This window comes from Hyaena hyaena, unplaced genomic scaffold (genome assembly GCF_003009895.1).
Source record: "Hyaena hyaena isolate Hyena2069 unplaced genomic scaffold, ASM300989v1 scaffold_571, whole genome shotgun sequence".
Classification (NCBI taxonomy): domain Eukaryota; kingdom Metazoa; phylum Chordata; class Mammalia; order Carnivora; family Hyaenidae; genus Hyaena; species Hyaena hyaena.
Genome location: NW_024081203.1, coordinates 105,362 through 130,716, shown reverse-complemented (window position 1 = coordinate 130,716; position 25,355 = coordinate 105,362).

The window sequence follows — 25,355 nt, the reverse complement described above, 5'->3', positions numbered from 1 at the left end:
ACTCCCTGGAGATGGACTAAAATAATTTAGGAGAGCAAATGTCTTTAAATCTAAAAAATGTTCAGAAAATATCTACTTTGAATGTTATACAGAGAGAATAATAAATGTACATTAGCTGGTCTCTAATTGGCGGCTCAGTATATAAATATATCTATAATTCTTGTGGTTCATGAAAGAATTGACTTTTTTTCATGAAAGAATGTACTGAAAACATTAACTTTACCAATATAAAATGTCAACTATTTTACATAACATCACCAACGTCACAAGTTAGAAATCCTTAATATGAATGAAATTTATAAAATACTGAAAAGAAATCTAAAATCATATACAGTACGTACTTGGAAAATAACAAGAAAATCTGTGAATGCACATATTCAACACAGTCAAATCAAGTAAAAATATTTGTTTCAAAAAATCAGAAGGAATGTTTCATATGAATCACATCCCCACTCCTCTAATACTGTTCTATTAATGATTGGATTTGAAGGTTTACTACACAAACTTCAGTTAAAAGAAAGTTATCAAAAGTTATTTTTCATTTAAGAGTTAATTTAGACATGGTAAACTTAAAGTCCTCCAAAATTACTTTATAATACTTTTGTTGACAATAGCCTGAGACTTTCCTTACCTCTCAACTTGATCTATACTGGAGGAAGTAAATAGCCACAGGTGCCCATTAGCTTTTATTTCCCCTCCACACTTAGGTACTGGCCAGATATAGCTGGTCTATGGGCACACAGAAACATTTAGTGAGGAAGGCCCTTTGAGATCCAATTTATCTTTCATTTGGAAAAAAAAAAAAAAAAACTAAAAATGTTCTATACTTTCCATTTCTTATGCCACATTAATGAAGAATCAACACACCAACTTGATGCAAACCCCAATTTCTGATGTCATTTGGGATTAAAATGTGGCTGTCCATTATTCTTCGCTCCAGGCAGCAATTGCTACCAGTGGCTGTAAAGGTGAAAGCAGGGGTGCAGAGAAGACCACTAAGGGCCCTGACATCTGCTCCTGCATTTGCATAGGAGCACTACACAGATAAAGAGATGAATAAGGTGTTTTATCCATACAAATCCCAAATATTCTGGAACACAGGATAGCAGAAGATCACCAAGCAGCCCACCCAGTAAAACACAGTTAAATACCACCTGCATATAATCATCCTGATCCTAAAACGGTAATCAACTGTGGCACATGTTGAGATTCTAGAATTCTAGAGCTAGAGTCTTTTTTCTTTTTTCTTTTCTCTTTTTATTTTTTGACCCTTAACATCCCTCATACTCCCAAATCAAATCTGGCAAATCCCCTGGCATTCTGAACAACAGGGTGAGTTAACTGAGAAGGATTCAGTCCCTCAAAGAGGTAAATCCACCATTGCCCCTGAGCATGCTAGGAGGGAAAATATACTGACATTAAATCTAAAAATGTATCCCTGTCTTTTAAGACAGTTTTGCGACACAAAGATACCCATATATCTAATTCTAAAATTATGCCACTATATAAGGTGAGAGACAAGAGCAAATGACATATTTTTTAAGCTTCAGTCTTAATCATTTAATTGACTGACAACAATTATGCTTCTCTTAAAGGGAATTATTAAGAAAGTATCTTAATTATTCAGAATGAATATATTTAAATGCCAGAATCAATACCCACATATTCATATATGCATTTACATATTAGAGAAAAAAATGAAGTATTTTATGAAAAAATATGAAAATGTAAAAAAAGTTTTTGTAGGAGATATTTCTAGCCTATTATTGTTTTTAGTTAATATAGTGGTATCTTTGAATCTCTCTTATTTAATTCTGAAAAACAAATATAGGGAGCTTTAAAATCAATGTAGAGTTTGCCTGGCTCAGAGAAAAACAAAATACTGTATCACCAAAGGAAAGATTTTTGCTGCGGTAAAACATAAACATTAAAAAAACATAGATAAAAATTAAAAATCAGAAATAACTGCCTGATTAATAAGCATTTAAATTATCATCAATGCAGCAAACTTCTCCCTACATTCAAGTGAGACTCCTGAGAGATTCTGTGAGGCATATATGAATACTGAGGCAAGAAGTTTCTAAGTCCACAAAGAGAACAAAAGCTGTGGATCTTAGGAAGAGCAAGGCTAAGAGTGGGCATGATGGACACAGAGAGAATGCAAAGAAGACAGAGCTCAGTTCTTACAATTATCTATAATCATTGATGCTCACAGTGTAGTCCCTGGACCAGCACTACAATGTCACCCATGTGATGGGCAGAGTAATGGGTCCCCAGAAATGCCCATATCCTAATCCTAAAACCTGTAAATATTACCTTACATAGAGGAAGAGGCTTTGCAGATACAATTAAATTAAAGGTCTTGAGGAGATTATCCTGGATTATCCAGTTGAGCTCAATGTAATCACAAGAGTCTTCATAAGTGAAAGAGGGAGGGGCAGGAGAGTCAGGGGTCAGAGTCAGAAAGATCTGAAGATGCTACATCACTGGCTTTGAAGATGAAGGGGCCACAAGCCAAGTAATGCAGGCAGCCTCTGGAAGCCTGAAAAAGCAAGAAAACACACTCTTCCCTAGAGCTTCCGGAAGAGGACATTTTGATTTTAATCCACACAGACATATTTCTGACTTCAGACCTCCAGAATTATAAGCTAATATTTAAAGCCTTTAGGTTTGTGGTAACTTGTCCTGGCAGCAAAAGGAAACTGCAATACCTGGACACTTCTTAGAAATGTGAATTTTGAAGAAGCAGACTTGCTGAATTAAAAACTTAAGAGTGAGGGGGTCAGCTAGCTGTTTTAACAAGCGCTCCAGGTGATTATGCAGCACACTGAATGTGGAAACTACTGTTATCAATTCCTTTTATACACTGAGCTGTGCCTAAATGCACACTATATGTATACATTTTAACATCAAGGCATCTCATACTCATGAAGTTAATCACAAAATTAACAACACAATTATGATTAAGAAATTATGTATTGGTTTTCTCTTGGTGTATAATACATTATCACAAACTTAGCAACTTAAAACAACACATTTATCTTAAAGTTCTGTAGATCAGGAAGCTGGGTCCTCTGCCTTAGAGTCTCTCACAAGGATGCAATCAGACCAACAAACAGAGTTGGGAGCTCATCTGAGGGCCCAATTAGAGAAGTATTCACTTCCTAAGCCAATTAAATGAGGTTGGCAGAATTTCAGTTCCTCAAGGGCTCTTGGACTAATGGCCTCAGTTTCTAGCAGAACTCATTTTTCTGTTCTAGAGGACTCATTTTCTTGTATGTGGGCTTCCCCTCACGCGTAAGTTGCTTTATCAAAGCCAGCAAGGAGAAGTTTATAAAACTATCAAGCTATTGACTATAGGCTACAGCTATCAAATGGCAAGTTCCAGTCTCTTGTAAGCTTATCACAGAAGTGAGACCCCATCTCTTTGGTTCTAGTCTACTGGAGAGAACAAAGTCACTGGGTCAGCATATAGCTGAAGAAAGACAATTACACAAGGGTATGAATACCAGGATGTGGATATTATTGGAGGCCAGTAGAGAGTCTGTTCGCTATAAGCCTCAAAACACTCAGTCAGATATCATAATACAACTGAATATTTCAGTATTTTATTAATACTGCTTATATTACCACCTCTTCTTCTTGCCTTTATAGTCTTCTAGGAAAATTTACACCAGAATGAAAGATTCCAACTGCTTTCCCAGCAAATACATTCCTTCTCTCAGGTTTCCCCCAAGACTCAGGCTTTAAAGCTATCCCTCAAGACAATGCATCATTCAGCTCATCCCTGTGTCTTTGGCGTATAATCTATCTAGCATTAAACATATTATCAATAAATGCAATAATTACAATTATTAGTAATGGACCAATTCTCATGCAAATATACTTTGTGAATTAAAATAAGATTTATTAAGAAAAGTTATCCAGGAGTACCACATTCAGAATCGCATTCACCAATAACAAACCTGACTCATGATCCAAGGCCCCATTCCTTATAACAAAAATTCTAATCATTCAGATTAAAACTGTGTTAAATCAGCATGTATTTTCATGTTTGGAACTTGCTGTTCTCTTAGATCCATTTCCTTAAAAAACACTTCTCAAATGCTGATAGAATAATTCAGTTTGTATGTTAACCACCAGAGGACTTATTTTTCCTCTGTGGAATATTTTTAGTAGTAACTAAAATATATACAGTTTAAATTGAAATTGAGGTTGTGGCATAAATCATTAAAAAGAAAAAAGACCGTTCTTACAGACCGTTCTTTGTAATTCCCAATCATCTTTGAAAAGCCACTTATGTTTCTCTAGGTTGTCTAAGTCTTGAAGAGTAATTATATCTAAAATGCTATCAAAAACTTTCCTTGTGGCTTTTGAGGGCAAAAGTGTGGTGCAGGGGATTATCCTTGAAGTCTCCTAAATTCCTCTAAAACAGGTTATGTGTGGTCATTAGAATATTTTCTAGACCTGGTAAAGTATAGCATAAACCGCATGGTATTCTCATTCAGTCCTCCTTCTGTGGCCACATTTGGACATGAATGCCACAGAAGGCTTTGATCCTGTACATCATGTGGAACAGAGGGGGGCAGTCCTTTCACCAGGTTGTACAGAAGAGGGACAGCTTAACTGCCAATTGCACCAGAAGGATCTTTTCTCTAGATATTTTTGATACTGTTTGAACACTGGGGCAGAGTTGCCTCACTCATCTTGGACAACAGTCCTGAAATGCTGCTTGTGTACAGTATGATTATGGATCAGGGCAAACCTCCAAATGCCATTTATCCTAGGGAAGGTTCTAGCTGCGCTCCCCTGGCAATATAACTTAGAGAAATAAACACACCAAAATAATCAGTGTATTCCTCTTTAGCTAATAATCTGATGACATTTAGACCCTTGGAAAAGAGATATAAGATATGCTATTCTCTTTATTTTGGTAAGATATAAGCAATCAATTTAGCTCCATTAGAAGAAAATCAAACTTTTTTTTCCTTTAAATGAATAAAAGTAGAACCATAGCTTTAAAATTCTTGGAAACATAATTTTTATATTATCTGGCAATGATGCTTGATAGGGAAATTAATTTATAGCACTTAACAACTTCATCACCACAGCAGGGCACTCACCCTTTAGTGTCAAGACCAAGAATTAGGCATTTCATGTCAAATGAAATACATAGAAGACCTAGAGAAAAAATATATAATTCTATCATGTTTTAATTTAGATAATAAAAAGCCTGAAAATTAAAATGATTCCAACACTTTGCAATTAAGTGAGAAACTTTACAGAGAAGTGAACTATGGGAAAGGAAATGCAACTTTTATACTCTGTAATATTGGCACTTCTTCAACTGACAGGATCTGCAGAATAAGTCAATCTTTCACAAACAGAAATAAAGCAAATTGAAATTGTGTAACAAGTCTTCCAGTCCTGGCCTGCCAAGACCAAAGCAATGGAACAATACCCATTTTTCTTCTTCCAGGAGTACAGGCCATAGAGAACTTCAGGTAAAGCAGTTCCAAGATCTGATACTGTAATACACACACACACACACACACACACACACACACACACACACCAATAAAAAGCACAAAAGGCTGATAGGTCCCAGAATCCCCACCCCAGAGGATTGCTAGAAAGTATATTTTCTCCATTTCTGCTTTCTTAATAATTTCTCTGAAGCCCTGTATTAAATTTTACTGGTTTTTTAATCATATGCCATGGGAGTAAATGATTCCATTTCAATGGCTTGACAGAACAAAGTTTATTTCTAATTTCTCACTCATGTTATGTGTTCTACAGTGCTTTTCATGTTCTCTTCCCTTCTAAGATCCAGGATAAAGAAACAACCCCTGTCTGGATATCACCCTTCCCACTGCACAGAGAGAAAAGCAACAGGACAGCCTCACAGTGACTCTTCAGAACTCTGCTCCATGGCCGTACAAACCACTTCCAAGGCCAGTCACTTAGCCAAGGCCAATGGCAACAGTACAGGAATGCAGAATCCAGAAAGAGGAGGCAATATGGGACAAAAATCAAACCTATCACAAATCATTACACTCAAATACCTATTATGGTATCAAGAATAACCAGCTCAGTCTTTGCTTAATTATGACAAAGGGAACAACTGGAGTTGAGACTTTCCATCTTAAGTGTTCTTTCTCCCTGCATAGAAAATTATTCACCTTCATCAGGGTGCAGAGGTATAAATACATCCTAGCAGGAATGGGTCACCTCCTCTTTGGTTCATTGTTACTGCATCTATACATATTACCAGAGTTTTACTACAAAAGTAACATGTGATCAAGGTAAAAATTCTAAAAGCAACAGAAAGCAATAGAGTAAATAAAAAAGAAACAAAAAACAAAAACACTCCATTTCTTAGAACTACTGCCTATACTCATTGCAATTGCTCAAATATCATTCTACACCTTGTTCAAGCAGATACTCTTTGTAAGTTTCCTCATTTGGAAATTGAGAATAATAATATCATTTTAAATGACTGTTATCAAATCACTTAAGAGATGTAAAACATGTAGAAGAGTGCCTCACATATAATAAATTGCATATAAATTTTAGCTACTATTTGTGTCAAGCACTGTTCTAATTGCTTTGCATGTATTAGCTCACAATACATGCAAAGCATGTGCACACACACACACACATTCCCCACCACCACCACTGTCACATGCACATACACTTTATTAACAATATTCCTTTAGAATAGATTTCCATGTTAATTCAAATACATCCCACTCGTTTTTCACAGGCTATGAGGTAGCCCACTGAAGGAATTTAACATGATTTATTTAATTAAAAACCTTTCCTGAGGACTTTACTTTTGCTATCACAAACAGCACAGAAATGAACATGCTTGTGTCATAGTATAAATTACCAGAAACGGAATTGTTAGGTAGGAGCTAGGCATTATTTGAGTGATTTTGCCAAGTTTTCCCTGAGATAGTCATTGGGGCTATTACCAAAACCATGGTTCTGGTAGGCTGGATTGCGTTTTCCTCCCCCACTGCAATTAGGCATGGCTATGTGTGTTACTTTGGCAAGTACAATGTTAGCTTTCACCATTTCACTCCCTCCTCCTACCACAGTGAAAGACTGCGTTCAAATAATGGCAGTTCCATCAGCTTGTCGCTTTAGTAGGACAACATGAAGCAGCATTCTCACTGCACTGATCTGAAATGGGCATGTACTGTGATCCAGAAATAATCTTTCCATTTTTAAGTCCCTAAGAGTTTGAGATCATTTGTTGACACAGATAAGTTTGTCCAAATATCAGTAAACATTACAATGGATTTGCTATTTATAAGAAATAACCAATATACATACTTTATATAATCAGATTCTTATTCAGGAAGCATCAAATTGAAACCTGTTGCCTGTTTTAGGAATTAGGGGGAGAGGACTAGGTTTTCTAAGGTTTAGCTAACAAAGGCATTTTCTGAAAAGGATAGATTACAGTTCTAATTAGTCAAATTACAAATGGTTTCCTTCTTTGTGATTATGTAAGAAAACAGTTCTCTCAATAAGCTATGAAAAGAAGTTTTAATGTTGATGTCCTTTTTAACTTGATATTCAGTGTATATCATAAACCTGAGACAAACGCTTGTCACTTAAGTCTACGTAGGCACATAAAAATAAGCTATAAATTTTCCTGGAATTCCAAGATCATCACTGAAATTGGAGTCTGGATTCCATTTCTGACTCTGTGGGACAACATTATGCACCAATTCCCCCGGTCATATTTATGACACGTTACCCTCTCTCTTTCCTAGACAGAAGCTTGTAAACTAAAGATGAAGTACGATATACCTAGCAGGGCAAACTGAGAGACGAATTCTCTAAAGTCTTTCATTTTTTTTCCCTGTCTGAATTGAATTGTGTGCATTCAAATTGCCCCTATTCCTGATCTCGGTAGAGAAGACCTGAGTCCAAACCCAACAGCAGTGGATTCTTCTTGGACGGAAGTATATTGCTTCACGCCTTAGGGAATCTCACAAATACCTGATTTTTTCCTGCACTTGCCTATGACCTGCATGAGTGGTGGACAATCACCTTCATACTTCCAGATATGGGTATCTTTTTCCTATTCATGATACCATCTGTGTTGTGTCCCAACCAAAACATAAGAGCCATGATGACCTTGACGCACCATTAGCAACACCTCTAAACAAGTTCTGCTGTATACTTCTAGGCATTCCAACAAAACTTTATAAAACTTGTAATTGTTCTGATAGCTCATTTCCATCAAAGTTGATAGATAATAGAAACATTTACTTATTGGATGAATGACTTGGACAAATAAAGATTTTGTCCAGATCCTTCCTTGAGGTCTGATATAAGACAATATCAATATGCAGGCTGAGCTGAGGAGGTGAGGGAGGCCTACCTTAGAAGTCTCTGCTCATGCTACCATCTTATTCCACTCCTTGACTTCCACACTGCAAAAGACACATTTATTTTATTTTTTTAATGTATTTATGGTTTAATTTATATCCAAGTTAATTAAGATATGGTGCAACAATGATTTCAGAGTAGATTCCTTAAGACCCCTCTCCCAGAACCCCTTTGGCAACCCTTAGTTTATTCTCTATTATTTGAGTCTTCTATGTTTTGTCCCCCTCCCTGTTCTTATATTATTTTTGCTTCCCTTCTCTTATGTTCATCTGTTTTGTATCTTAAATTCCTCATGACGGAAGTCAAATGATATTTGTCTTTCTCTGACTGACTAATTTCACTTAGCATAATACCCTCCAGTTCCATCCACGTAGTTGAAAATGTCAAGACACATTTAAATTTTGCTGAAATTCTGGGGCACTTTGGTGGCTCAGTTGGTTTAGTTTCCGACTTCAGCTCAGGCCATGATCTTATGGTTCAAGGGTTAGAGTCATGAATTAGGCTCTTTGCTGACAGCTCAGTGATTGGAGCCTGCTTCAGATCCTGTGTCTCCCTCTTTTCTGCCCCTTACCCTCTTGCACTCTGTCTCTCTCTCGAAAAAAAAAAAATAAGCATTAAAATTAAAACAATATTTTTAATATTTTTATTTATTTCTAGGAGAGAGAGAGACAGCATGAGCAGGGGAGGGTCAGAGAGAGGGAGATACAGACTCCGAAATAGGCTCCAGGCTCTGAGCTGGCTCGAACCCACGAACCGCGAGATCATGACCTAAGCGAAAGTCAGACGCTCAACTGACTAAGCCACCCAGGTGCCCCTAAAACAATTTTTTTTTGTTAAAATTCCAGTTGAAGTCTCAAACTAATCTGCATGAAACAAAACAAATATTTCATGAGGTGAAAGGAGTTCATGTTAAAGTACATTTCATATTAAGGTTGAACTGTTCTTCAATGTTAAGTTTCAAATTCTTATGTTTTACTAAATGTCAATAAAAGACCAGAGAACACATATGAATGAGGATATATTTGTAAATCACATGCAATTTTATTTTAGGAGTATATCAAACTTTTGCTAGAAAAAAATTAAAAAGCTATCCACATACAGTTTGGTTTAAAAAATATAACCACGTAATGTCTTAGACACGGACAACAACTGCTATAGCAATTGTTTCCCTTTTGGCATTTTCTAAGCATTGCCTTTCCAGTAGCATTCAAAGTGAAGTGGGTGTATGAGCAATTTCTATAACTTATATACCTAAACATATCTGTTTGCCAATGTGTGATTGTGTTCTCACAATTCCAAAATAAATACTGATTTGCTAAATACTGTCTGGGGGCTTAAAGGAAAATATAATATATTGCTGTTACATGAGCAACTCTCAAAAACATTGTTTAATTATTTCTTGGTTTTGTAATGGTATATTTTATTTTTTAATAGTTTATTGTCAAGTTGGTTTCCATATAACAACCAGTGCTCATCCCCACAAGTGCCCTCCTCCATGGCCATCAGTCCCCTTCCCCCTACCCCACCCCCATCAGCCTTCAGTTCGTTCTCAGCATTCAAGAGTCTCTCATGGTTTGCCTCTCTCCCTCTCCCCCACTATTTTTCCCCTTCTTCTCCCCCATGGTCCTCCATTAAGTTCCTCCTAATCCTCCTATACATGCAAACATATAGTATCTGTTCTTCTCTGCCTGACTTATTTCACTCAGCATAACACCCTCAAGGTCCATCCATGTTGCTACAAATGGCCAGATTTCATTCTTTCTCATTGTCATGTCGTTCACAGCAGCACTCTCAACAACATCCAAAACATGGAAGGAGCCTAAGTGTGCATCAACTGACAAATGTAATGGTATAGTTTAATTCAATGACTCAATCAGAAATTAAAGCTACTTTTTACTTAAAGGCCAATATATATATATATTTATTTTCCATTTTGGATAAAATTCTTAATAAAGCTATTTAATGGAGGAGGAATACTCTTCATCACCTATACCATGCATGTATGTGTGTGCGTGAACTACAAAGGATTCTTGTGCTTTTAATTTGCAAATTTTTAACTTAAATTCAAAATCCTCTCAAAATCATTTTATGCTTTAAGAAAAAAATCAGAGAATAAATAATTATTCACAAGTAAATACAGAATGGAGTTTTAAATAGTTCTTAAGAAGTACACTATGATTTTATTCTCCATTCTAATGGACATGTGGCCTTGGTATTCTGTACCTTCAACAATAAACTCTTTTAACATTCTCAAGTACATTCCATATCTCCCTTGTAATAGAATGACCTATAAAAACACAGGAGGGCAAAAAGCAAACTTACTACTGACTGAAGAATTGAAAGTCAAATTAGTAGAGGAACTAAAGCCTCTCATTAATTTAAAAAACTTAACTAGGCTTAAGGACAACTCCTTAGGCTTCAACTTTTGTGTTCTTTCTTGAAACAAAGAGTTTGCTTCCAAACTTACCTGAACTCTTCTGTCAAAATAACACTGGGTTAGTATTCCTTGAGATTTCTTCACATAGAACTTACTGAAATCCAAAGCACCCCAAAAAAGTAATTTGCAACCATTAGTTTATATTATTTTTTACGTAGGCTCTATGCCAGTCTGGGGCTTGAACTCATGACCCTGAGATCAAGAGCTGTACACTCTACTGACTAAGCAAGCCAGTTGTCCCTGCAACCATTATTTTAAAATCACTATTTGTTTTGCTAAGTTCCCTACAGAGCTTATACACACTTAAATAATCACGTTTGAAATTATAGGCCATGAGTTTTAAAGGTGAATTTATTTATGAGGTTGTATATTTCTTCAGTAGCCTAACAGAAGTGAAGGCAGCAGATAACTGATGAATCCACGTGTGTATAAACTCTATAGGGACTTTCACACCTGCTTGAAAATCCTTCTAGTCTTCCAAGTCAACTCTCTTTTCTACTGTTCATAAACACTATTGAAAACTTTTCCTCCTACCACTCTTCACATTATCAGAAAAGCTCCTCAAAAATTGTGGGAGATACTGTAAAGAGTTAAGGATTTGTATATACGTGATATGAGGGCTTAGATCATTTTACTTTTTTTAAAGAAACATTTTAAACTTTTTAAAAAGTTTATTTATTAATTTGAGAGAGAGAGAGAGAGAGAGAGAATCCCAAGCAGTTTCCATGCTGTTAGCACAGAACCCAATGCGGGACAAGCCGTGAGATCATGACCTGAGCCAAAATCAAGAGTCAGCTACTTAACGACTGAGCCACCAAGGTTCCCCTGGCTCAGAGCATTTTTATAGGAATGTTACAACAGAGAACAGCTGTCAAAAGGCTCAGACATAAGCCTAAATGCTAACAAGCTGGTAAAATGGTCATATGGATATGACTGTTTCATCCTCGTCATTTTCATCACTATAAAAAAAAAAGTTCTCACAATCATTAAAATATGGGCAATTAGCATACAATCTTGTAGGGAGTTATTATCCAATCATTCGACAGATATTGAGTGCCTGCAACTATATTTTTCATGTAAATTTTCTGTCAAAAAGTTTTATTTTTGAGGAAAAAGAGAGTCCTCTGCTTGTACTATCTACCTTGAATATTTCTATCCAATACAATCTTTCTCCTCTTGAAAACTGAAACACATGTGGTTAACACCAATGAAGTGGGCAGGGAGTCTATTCCTCTTCTCTGCATGGCTAGTTTCTAAAGAAAGCATCTCCTACTTTAAGTACTGTCTCTATGGAGTACGTATGTGGTGTGGAATTAGATGCTACCCTAACCACTGAAGATTAGACTAGAGACTATTGTCAAAGTTATATATAAACAATTGCTACAGCTATTTTGTAAATGCCTAAGCAATCATATGTATAAATAAGCATATATGAAATATAGGTCCCTTTTGAGATAATATTCATCAATTCTGTCCAACAGAGGTGCTCAGAATCAGGAGTACTAAACCTAATCCTACCACTTACAGAGCTAAGACACATGTGAAATCACTCAGCTCCGGATGCTTCCCTGCTCAACTTTCACAAAGTGTTTGTATATAACTGCAATCACCACTGGAATCGCTGAGTAGCTGGCAGAACAGATATCCATTCTTGCAAAAACTTGTACCACTATAAAAAAATCAACATTACTGTCTCTTTTATGGAGTGTTGAGAAAATTTACCACCAGTTAGGTCAAATAATTATTAACAAATTAATTGCTAGTTGACTAACCATTTATTTTTGTTATACAAAATATAAGGGCAATTTCTACGTTGTGAAGCCCCGTCACTTCGTATTGATTCAATCCTACCATCTTTAAGCAAAAATGTTCAATGAAGAAATTTTTGTTGTGATTTTTTTTTTTTGGAACACTGATTTATTTTTGAGAGACAGAGAGAGACAAAATGGGAGTGAGAGAGGGGCAGAGAGAGAGGGAGTCACAGAATCCAAAGCAGGCTCCAGGCTCTGAGCTGTTAGCACAGAGCCCCATGCAGGCCTCAAACATGACCTGAGCTGAAGTTAGACATTTAACTGACTGGGCAGCTGAGGTGACCCTGATGTAATCTTACAATTCTTGATAAAATAAAAGAACCTCCACCATCAAAGTTAAAATTGTTTTCCCTTTCAGATTATAAAAATGAAAAAAGAATGAGATAACTTGTAATTCATGAGAAAAGCCTAGTCACTGAGCTAATCAGAAGTAAGTACATGATGAGAAAGGTCTTTGGACCATGTCCACCCCGAGACAAGACTTGCAGAGGTTAGGCAGGTGGGCATCCCTCCCAGCGACAGGCTGACCGGTGGTAATGATGACTACGAGATGGATGAAGCCTCACATGCCAATCCAGAACCAAGTCCATGAATCTAGATCCAACCAGGCAGAGCTGTGCAGAACTAGAGACAGGCAAGGAGGCAAGAGTCAGAGTGGAAGCTGACTACTGAAACAAGTAGACCACTAGGAGATTCATAAATAGGATACATGTGCAGAGGTGAGCTGCATGGTCAGAAAGTCTGGGTAAATCCCCAAAGAAGCAGAAAAGTTTATGAGGCCACAGCTATCCCTTCTGGAAGGAGTAATAATTACTTTGTTGTACTTCTTGAGAAAACAGTAACTATAACAAAATTTACTGATAGTGAGATACAGTATAGCATGGTATGTTGCAAAAAGAGCCTAAATCCTTCTGTGTTCTATCTGTGTTCCTTAATATGTTACTTTGCACCTTTTCACATCAAGAACTAACTCTGTTTTCCCTTCTCCTAACTCTTAGCTGGCCTATAGCTTTTAGTCCACAGAATAGCAGAAAGGAACGTGTACTGGTTGAAATCTGAGGCCTCAAACGCTTTGCTTGCCTCTGTTCAATTTCCTGAAACTCTGAGCAGTCACCATGAGAACAAGCCCAGGCTATCCTGCTGGCTGATGAGAAAACACAGGGAACCAAGGTGAGTAGCCTCAGCTGAGGCCATTTGTATGAAGCAGCACCCAGCTGACCTCACAGCGCCCTGCAGATACAAGTGCAATGGAGTCCAGCTCAATGTAATGACCAGCAGTATTATGAGCTAAAAATTTTTTTTTAATTGGCTACTGTTTAAAGCCACTAAATTCTGTGATTTTTTTAACACAGCAAAAACTGATGCAGAAATAATCGGTTCCTAGAATTGAGGTGCTGCCATGACAAAAATCTAAAATAAGTGCCATTGGCAGTGAGTACTGAGTAGAGGCTGAAAAAATGGCAAACAAACTCTTAGCAATTGCTGGGGAAAATAAAGAAAATTGTTATTGGAGGTTAGAAAACGTGGCAATCTATGTTTTTTCAAATAAAATAATAGACAAAAATGTTACCTACAGGAACATGAAAGATAGCAAATGTATATAATTAACTTTGGATTTTGGCTCTAGAGATCTCCACACAATGTAGAAATGTCAGCTGGTTGGTCCTTACTACATATAGGTACAGGAAGGAGGAAATGGGCTAAATAAAGATGTGACCAGTTTGCAAGGAGAATTTTGAGAGAATACAGAGGGTACATAATTTTCGAGGATGTAAATGTTTCTTATCTTCAGTCTTTCCAGTCCATAAAAATCCTCAATGTAAAATGAGGACTGAGGAAGAAGATCCATGCAAGAGTTATAACTCCAAAACCCTTTCTTAAGAAATTTGAAAAAAATTAATATGTTGTCAAACAGACTTTCAGACAAAACTATTTCTCAGATTCTCAAGAAGACAGTCTCACAGAATTCCAATCTCAAAGTGACAGTAAGTGAGCCTATCTGTAGAGAGCCATGTCTTGAAAGCAATCATGGGCTTACCCTTTTAATAAGTGGAGGGTGCACAAATCACACTCATAGTAAGCCCACAATAATTTTGAAATAAAACTGTATATGTATAAAATATATCATCGGTAAAGAATGATTTTACTCACATTGCAAAAAGGCCTCTGTGCCCCCAACTTTCCAGGGCTGACTGACAAAATATTTTAAAGGGCCAAGGAAGGAAACTGAAAAACGAAAGATGTCCGAGAGAGAAGAGTCAACAGCCCAGAGAGTAGAACCAGAAGCCATGGGGAACAAACTGGGAAACTACTTCCAAGGAATACAAACTTACCATAATCAAAGAATATTTATTCCAAGATAAAGTAGGTGGACAACACTTTCCCACCTGGATTTTAAAACTGCTACGGACCAGTCACTGCTATGTACCTCCCATTTTTCTATTAGAACGGTAGTATTTATTGAAGTTATTCTATCTCTGTTTTAACAGTATAAACTGGATGCTTGAGGGATAGGTAACCTTTCATTTCATGAGTCTCAGGATCGAGGAAATCCACATACGATGAGTTTCATCTGGACTTATTAAAATTACATTTTAGGGGCGCCTAGGTGGCTTAGTCGGTTGGGCGTCCGACTTTCGCTCAGGTCATGATCTCGCGGTTCCTGGGTTCGAGCCCCGCGTCGGGCTCTGTGCTGACTGCCAGCTCGGAGCCTGGAGCCTGTTTCAGTCTGTGACTCCCTCTCTCTCTGACCCTCCCCTGCTCACGCTGTCTCTCTCTCTCCTAGAAATAAAATAAAAATATAAATAAAATAAAATGAAATGAAATGAAATGAAATAAAATAAAATAAAATAAAATTACATTCTAGATTTCAAACCTGGTGCCACAGTTCATAGCATGACTTTTAGGGATCCTTGAATAAGGAAGAGTATCGTTTCCATGGGGAAGACTGAACACTGTAGCCAAAAGGCAGACTGTGGTAGATTCCAGAATTGGTCACAATCCTTCATTCTTCCTTTATCTATGTTCTTGGTAATGTATCGATACAGCTTTTCTCTTTAAGAGATGCATTCTATTTACCATTATTTTGAGTCTGGGCTGGCCCTGTGACTTGCTTTGGTGAATAGAATGAAATAAGTGATGATGCACCAGTCAGAATCCTAGGCCTCAATGAGCAGCTTGGTTTTCGACTTGTTCTCTTAGAACCCTGCCCAGCAAGCAAGTAAATAGGCCCAGGTTCCCACGCTAGAACATGAGAGACTGCACAGAAGAATGATAACCCAGAATAAATGAGTCCATTCTAGACTAGGCAGTTCCAGCCAACCAGAGAATGAACTACATATAAATAGCTGTATCTGGAGGAATCCAGAAAAGTCATTTACCTGAGCCCATTCCTGAGAGTTGGCCCATAAAATCATGATCCAAGTAAATAATTATTGTTTTAAGCCACTTGGTTTTTGAAGTGGTTTGAAACAAAATGAAAGCTAACTTTGGGCATATTTCTTATCTTTTCTCAGCTTCTCTTGTTCACCCAGAAAATGCTGAGAAAAAGAGTGCCTGCTATGTAAGCACTTAGGAGAATACCATATATATCACAAACACTCTAAATATAATCTATTATTACCCTTATTGTTGTTTCTAAAGAGGAATCAATGTGTCTTTATCAATATTATAACAATAAACCTAATCATTGATTATCAGGCCACTATGCTTGGCACTTCCGTGTTAACTTTAATCATCACAACAAAACTCTAAGTATTCTGATTTCCTCTTTGCAGATGAGAAAACCACGTAATGATGGTGTTGAGTAACTACACCCAGACTCTGAACAATTAAGTCCCCACACCAGGCTTTGAAAGCCATTCTGAATTTTTCTATTCTACCATAGCTCCTGTGGTAGATTAAATATGGCCCCCATTCTCTCCCCTATAGTATTAGTCATCAATTCCTTTACCACAGCCTCATGGTAAGTAGCATGTACTTCCCTAGCCCTAGTACATGGGGTACTGCCCATGTGATCTACTTTGGCCAATGATTAACAGATGTGACCTAAGCAGAGGTTTGAAATATGATTCGGCACATATGCTTGACCTCCTGTGCTTCTATCACAGCCATGAGAAGAACAAAGCCCAGTTACCTCTTTCCTCTCTAGTTGGGTCCATTGTTTCTTTCTTTCCTTCTTTCTTACTTTTCTTTATCTTTCTCCTTTCTTTCTCTCAAAGACCCTTTCTTTTTTAAGTTTATTTATTTATTTATTTTAAAAGAGAGAGAGAGAGAGAGAGAGAGAGAGAATGCAGTAGGGGCAGAGACAAAAGGAGAGAGAGAATCCCAAGCAGACTCCGCACTGTCAGTGCAGAGCCTAATGCAGGGCTTGACCTCAAAAAACTTGAGATCATGACCTGAGCTGAAATCAGCACAGGATACTTAACTGACTGAGCCACCCAAGTGCCCCCAGGTGGATACTTTAAATGAACACATGAAGCAGGTCTGCCCTGACTGACACAGAATAATTATAGCCAATTCACAGATGCATGAAAGAGAAGTAAATGGTAAGTGCTGTCTGTTTGCCATGGAGATTTTGTAGTTGTGTCTTGCCTAACAAAATGTAACTGACACAGTTTTCTAGTCTTTGAATGCTACAATAACAAAACAATTTGATAACATAAACTGTGCTATAATCTGGTAAAAGTAGAAAAAGATAAGTGAATTTCAACCAGAGGAAAAATAGCACATTCATATAGGAGATGAAATTATAGTTTCAAACATGAGCTATCCTTCTTGGGAAATGTATAGATAGATACCTTATGTGAAGTTTAGATCGAAACTTCAGCATGTATGGGTGTTCAAACCCTGCACATTCCAAACAAAGGAATCGTCCTTGACTTGCTTCTAAGAGAGAACCTCTAAGCCTCTGAAATATTCTGCCTCAAAATAATATCTTCATTTATCTGGGCTCTTGGACCATGCCAGATAGTTTAGCTAACAATTTATGGTGGAGGTTTTGAGTCACATGGTACTCGCTGGACCTCTGGAAGAGCTGGAAACTAAGATCAAACACATGGGCACTACATGCCTATATGACTAGCTGCAAATAAAATCCTGGACACCAAGCCTTGGGTGAGCTTCCCTGGTAGACAGTGCTCATATGTGTGGTCATCTATTGTTGCTGGAAGAATTAGGTGCTGTTTGTTAGACTCTACCAGCAAAGGCCGTTTAGAAGCCAGCAACTAGTCTATCGTAGACTCTGCTTTCTATGCCTTTCATTTTTCTGATTTTAATCTGGATTATTTCACTGTAATAAACCACAACTGTCAGTATAATAGATTTTCTAAGATCTTTGAGCTCTTCCAGAAAAGCATGGGGCACCTGGCTGGCTCAGTCAGTAGAACATGTGACTCTTGATCTCCAGGTCCTGAGTTCAAGCCCCACCTTGGGTGTAGAGCTTACATTAAAAATAAATAAATAGAAAATCATTAGACCTGAGGGTGGTCTTAGGCACCCCTGACAGTAATACCATTGTCTCCATAAATTCTTGGAACTCAGATTATTTATCAGACCCCTCCCCCACAAAAAAAAAATAGAGAGCAGCAAATATATTGTGTATTCATAGTTACTATATCCTCCCTGAATGTTTGCCATTTATCAGAGAATTCCTCTATGTATCCAAAAGAGTGTTGGTAGCCAAGCCTCCTTTTACTTTAAAATGGGTGTTTGGGTGGTTCTGACGGTTAAGCGTCAGACTCTTGGTTTTGGCTCAGGTCATGATCTTGCGGTTTTGTGAGTACAAGCCCTGAAGTCAGGCTCTATGCTGATGGTGCAGAGCATGCTTGGGATTCACTCTCTTCTCCTTCTCTATCTGCCCCTTCACCTCTCATGAGGTCTCTCTCTGAATTAATAAACATTAAAAATTTTTTACATTTATTTATTTACTTTCTTTTTTGAGAGAGACAGTGCAAGTGGGGGAGGGGCAGAGAGAGAGGGACACACAGAATCCGAAGCAGGCTCCAGGCTCCGAGCTGTCAGCACAGAGCCTGATGTGGGGCTTGAACTCACAAACTGTGAGATCATGACCTAAGTCAAAGTCAGATGCTTAACTGACTGAGCCACCCAGATGCCCCTAAACTTTAGCAATTTTTAAATATTGGTTATATTGGTTCTTTTTTTTTTAATTTTTTAATCTTTTGTTTCTGAGAGAGAGAGACAGCATGAGCAGGGGAGGGTCACAGATAGAGGGAGACACAGAATCTGAAGCAGGCTTCAGGCTCTGAGCTAGTTGTCAGCACAGATCCTGACACGGGGCTCGAACCCACGAACCGTGAGATCATGACCTGAGCCGAAGTCGGATGCTCAATCGACTGAGCCACCCAGGTGCCCCAGTTATATTGGTTCTGAGTAGAGTATATTTCTGGATTCAAGACTGTCCTGGGATTGGACAACCTCTGGGATGGCATTACAGCCATCTAGTTCTCCCAGTGACTGCTGTGAAAATCTAAGCAATCTAAACTGAGTGAAACTACTGCCTCACTTCCCTAAAATAAAAGCAATATTTGAAGAGTATTTGGATTACAGAACATTTGATCGCTCATCACTTTGATAGACAGGATGATTCAATAACAATAAAACTGAGTCACACAGTCATATTACATGATGGGGATGAGGAGTAGGACACAAAACATTGCTTTTTGAAAAAAGTCCAGTCTTTGGATCCAAAGGTGCCAAGTATGAGGGCTTGCAAATAGGAAACAAACAACTGTGGACTCAAAATTGTTATTATGGAAGGTAGAAGACTGGAGGGCAAGACTCTCAATATTGTAATGGCATATGTTATTTCTAATATAGAATTAGACACAGTTTTACTATGAAAGTAACTGGAGGAAATAGTATGTATCAAAAACTACATGCAGTCCTAATAGCCTGAAAATATATACTACCTGATCTTCTGCATGCCAATCCTTATTTTAGAAATAAGAAAAGTGCTTATCCTTGCTAAGGATATGGCATGAGGGCACTTCTAGGGTTCTAGTAATCTGCTTCTCACTATGAGAGCAAGTTACACTAGCATGCCCAATAAAACTTATAAAGTGTGTGTCTGTTCTATATCTGTATTACATTTCAATGAAAAGTGTACATGCACATAAATGTATGTATATGTGTGTGTATAGAAAGCATCTCTGTGTATATAACACATACACACACATATACACACACACATATATATTTACCAACTCCATCACTACTTTATTCTAAGCCACCTGCATCTTTTGCTTGGATTATTATAATGACTTCCTGTTCTTGATTCTCCCCACAGCAGCCAGGTAACTCAACAAATCTATCAGAAGCTTAGTGAGGCTCCCAATAAGTTCTGAAGAGCATGCTATGACCTATGTCCACTATCCTTCTCTAACCTCCCCTCTTGTTACTCTTTCCCCTTGTTCATTTTAATCCATCCAGGAGATCTCCCTTGCTTTTTATCATTAAAAACATAAAGCAGTGTGTTTCTACATCAGAATCTTTGCATCTATTACTTTTTCCACCTGGAATTCTCTCTCCTTAGGTATTTTCCTGGCTCATCTCAATTTATTTTGGTCTCTTTTCAAAAGTCACCTTATCAAAAAGGACAAATAGGAAGAATATTATTCCCCTGCACAGATAGAATCTTTCCCTTTACCCTGCTTTATTTTTTAATAGAACTTACTTCCATCATACATAACATATATATTTTTACCATCTGCCTCTCCCATGAGAATATAAGCAACATGATATTCATGGCTTTGTCAGTTTTATTCATTGCTTTCTTCAACATTAAAAACTGTACCTGAGGCACAGTGGGTGATCAATAATTATCTGTTTAATGAAGTATAAATTTGGATGGGGTCATATAGTTAGAATCCCTAAAACAATAAGAGAGGTTGGTGATCTTAATCTCTCTCCCTTTCCCTCTCCCCCTCCCTCTCCCTCTCCCCCTCCCTCTCTCTCTCTCTCTCTCTTTCAAGTAGTCAGATATCCTGCCTCTGTATAGGTCCCACCTATAGGTAGTGGCTTCTGGAAAGCAATAATCTTGGCTGAAACACTGTCTCTGCCAATTCCTAGCTGTGTGATTATGGTGAGCATTAATTTCCTAAGGTATAAATTGGGAGATAATTGTAGCAGCTACATCATGACATGACTGGAAGAATCACATGAGCAAATTTATATAAGCTACCTGGTTTAGACCTAGCACAAATAACCACTAAACATGTATAAACTGTTTATTATTATCATCATTAAGATTACTCTAATGCCCATAGGGTATTTATGAATACTTAAACTCACAGTACTGGGAAGGAGAGTGAAAGCTCTTCCTATCCAGGGCTGGATAAGTGGAAAATGTTTTTGACTGACAAGTGGATTTAAGATGGAAGATAATGAGGGAAAAAATACTGGCTTACACATTCATATTCTAGTCTGAAGCAGTCAATAGGGACAAAATAAACTGAGGTCAATTCTGGATGAGGGGTGGGATTTAAGGGAAATAAAAAGTAATAACAGATCAAGGGAGAGTTGAGGAATGAACTAGAGAATAAGCAGGTTAGCAAGGTAAAATGGACTTCAGCTAACAAGAGAGAGAAAGAATAGCAGGATGGTCAGAAAACCATCATCAGCTACTAGAGGAACCAGACTGAGTAGGTACAGAAGTTAAAGTACTTCCTTTGGAGATTAACTGAGTCAGTATTTTGTTGATCAGTCTTAAGGACAGTGCCTCAGTACTATTTACTCAACTCTAGACAACAAAAAGAGGGTTTTAAATAAGGAAGGGGAAGCTTCTCATGCTTGTGACCAGATTCTCTAGACAGACTCCACTCTAATCTTACTGCAACCTATTTCACAAGCAAATTTATTGATAACTCACTGTCCAAAGAGTCAAAAAAATTGGACTGAATAAAAATTCCAGTATGGATATAGATATACATACAATGTGTATAGAATTTATAAAATTAGTAATTTATAATTTAACATAAAACTATTTTAGGGAGGCACAGAATTAATATTTAATCAGAGAACACCAGTTTTCTTTTTCTTTAAGTTTTTTTTAAGGTTTAATTATTTTTGAGAGAGAAACACAGTGCTAGTGGGGGAGGGGCAGAGAGATGAGACAGAATCTGAAGCAGGCTCCCGGCTCTGAGCTGTTGTCACAGAGCCCGAAGCAGGGCCCAAACCCATGAACTGCAAGATCATTACATGAGCCAAAGTCAGACGCTTACCTGACTGAGCCATCCAGGAGCCCTAGAACACCCAGTTTTCTAAACTAATGTTATATTTACCCAAACATTTCAAAACGTCTATCTTCCTTGAACTTGTTAACATTTCAGGACAAAGTTAGTACTGGAGCAAAAATCATTTTTCATAAAACCAGGAAGAAAACTGACAAAAATTAAAGTATTGTGAGTTCATAATGTGGGAGATGCTCCATAAAATATACCTTTAAAATGCTCGGATTGAATTTATGTTTCTTACCACCATGTAAATATTCCACTTACATAATAAAAAATACATGTATTTACATGTAAACATTTTATATAAAAAGATATTATTTCAGCATCATAAATGCTGATTTTCCCAACTGTCATTCAGTTATTGAGTAACTATATATAAAAAGAGCCAATTATCTAATGTGGAACTCACTTTCTTCTCAAAGTAATTTTCCATCCTGTTAGCTTTATATCACAAGTGATGCAGAACATGCTTCAGACGCTATCTATCCTTTCCCAGTAAAGTTTATAAAAACTCTAACAGAAATTATTCAAATATTGCTTAATTTGTTACTTATTTGAAAGCTGGAATATATTTTCCAGTTCATCTACAGACTATGTTCTACAAAAACTCCTTTCAAATCTAGCTGGCTTGACCAAGAAACAAAAAAGACCTGTTTGCAGTGCTCTCTTCTGAAATAAAATGAGAATCTGAAATTAATGAATACATCCATAAAAACATGAAGATCAGTTCAGATAACATCCAGAACAAAAATTTTATTTCAGTTTCCCACTGTTTTAGAGACTAATCCATAGTGCATGTGACATTGTACAAGCAGGAGTGTGATTTGTACCATGTTTACTCATGTTGTGCACGTGGAATGAATTTGATATTTACTCCAAAACTCATTCTTGAGAGTGTAACAATTTTCATGTCTGCTTCTCTCTTACACACACACAGCTGTATATACACTTAACTAAATACATTAAGAAACATATCTGGAAAAAAAAGTCCCTTTTATACAAAGCTAAAAATCAAAAACACCCTGTCAATAGCAAAAAAGCTTATCAGCTGACGTGGATTTATCACCACTGGTTACTATCATAAAACTCTCAGCACAGATAACCATTTTATGAACACAAACAGCAGATTCATCAACCAAAACATCCTTAATCTAGAGTACGTCTGAATAGATCTTTTCCGGGACCTTCCAGCACAGTCAAGGCTTGTGACTTCTAAATAGCACAGCAACTGACAGTCAGGTTAGTGAGCAAAAGGTTTTGAAGTCTCTGTGTTTTTTATCAGAAATACACATATCTATCACACTAATACACTGTGAAGAAAACCAGAAAAGAGTTCCACATGAATTTGCCTTCATGATTTAAAATGGTACCAAAAAGAATATTTTGGCAAGAAACTGAACACTGAACTCTCTGATCCATTCATTTTAATTTGTATATTCTCCACTGAAGCTAAATCCAGCATTAATTCACTGGGTTTCTTTTGTATAAAGTTTTTTTTTTTTTTTAATTACATATAACACAATAGTTTTTTATGGAGACCTTCACAGAATATTTCCATTAGGAGGAATTATGGTGTTTATATGCATATATGTGTACATATGTATATATAGACACAATCCTTAGTTGTCTAATTCTTTCCATTAATATTTGGTTTAAGTATTCATTTGGACAAGAAGGAAAAAAAATCATGTATAACCCTATCTGAAATATATCAGGCTACAGGGAAACTCAAGAGGTATTTATTAGTTGTCAATAATCATTACAGTGGTTATAAGGCCTGTTTATATTTTGCCCATTGTTATTAAAAATTTAGATTGTGTTCCAGTTACTAGCACAGTCCCAGTATAATTGTTAGGCAAATTAGTTTCATTATACCTGCCTTAAAAGAGAAAGATGATGCCTATCTGTTTTGTTATTATCATTGTTGCTGTTTAAGGTGAACCTGATATAATATCTAAAAAAGTTAGCCAGATGTGAAGATGATCAAAATTTTCAGATGCAAATGCCATGCCTTATCTATAATTGGTCATTACATACTTAGTGGATAACAAGATAATCTGTTATACCTCTGCTGGAGAATAATAAATGAGAACTTCATCTCTACTGTCTATCACTAACCAATCAGCATTTGTCATGCATCTCACCCTATATGTAAATGTATTATGATTAGTACTGGAATATTAAAAATATCTATGAACAAAGATGATGTTTCTTAACACTATCCCTTACTTCCCACCTGATCTTCTGCAGCTTTAATGTGTTGAATTCAAAACAAATAGTCACATTTCCCATTTATCTTTAACAATTCATTCTCCTTTATCAGCCATGAACTGAAACCTACACAATTTTACCTATAAAAGCATCATAGATTGCCCAGAAACCCAAATCGTCACTCTGGACTTGAAGAAAAATGGGTACTTTGTTAGACGTAGGGAGGGACGTAGGGAGGGAGGAAAGGAAGGAAGGAAGGAAGGAAGGAAGGAAGGAAGGAAGGAAGGAAGGAAGGAAGGAAGGAAGGAAGGAAGGAAGAAGGAGAAAGAGAAAGAAAGAAAGAAAGAAAGAAAGAAAGAAAGAAAGAAAGAAAGAAAGAAAGAAAGAAAGAAAGAAAGAGGAGAGAGAGAGAGAAAGAAGGCAAGAAAGAAAGAGAGAGAGAGAGAGAGAGAGAAGGCTAAATTGGGTAAAGAGCCTATATTCCAAAGTAAAATTGAAACTGAGAAGGAGAGAGACAAATGAGAGAATATCATTTTGCTAGTTCTTAATAACTCTGAAGTTAAAGTTGTTAATGAGACAAAATTTTTTCAGCTGTTTAACTTCTAAACCTAATTCCTATTGAACACGTGATGAGCTCTTTCTTCTATGTCGGGTGCGGAGTCTATTTGTCCCGAGACAACAGCTGACCCATCTCCCTTAGAAATCTTCACTCTAATCTGGCTGAAAGTTAAAGAAGTAAAGATGACAAGCCTGCTGGAGACTAACAGTATTTCTCTCAAATTATGTCCTCTCTGCAGACCCCGCTGGTAAAGCCACCGAATAGACTCACAGTATTAAACAAATTGCAGTTTTTTCCCTTCTTCTTGAATTGTATATGTGCAAAGGAGAGGGGAAAAAAAAGTCTTTGACACATAGAATTCTCCCTGCCAGCATAAAAATGTACTAGGTCACTTTTTTACTTTCATGTGGAAACATGTTTCCATATAAATAGCCCTGAAAGTTAGCCTGTGATCAATCAAGAGTAGAAGTTAGCTATTCTTAAAAAAAAAAAAGTGGGGGGGATATGAAAAAAAATCCAAATTATAAGAAGTTTTCAATTGATATCATAATTATTATTTGCATTCTTCTATTTGACAGTACCATGTTGCATCAATTACTGAATTTCTTATCACAACATATTCGATGCTACATTTACCTTAGGAAACTGACATTGATATACTAAAACTCCTTGAGAAT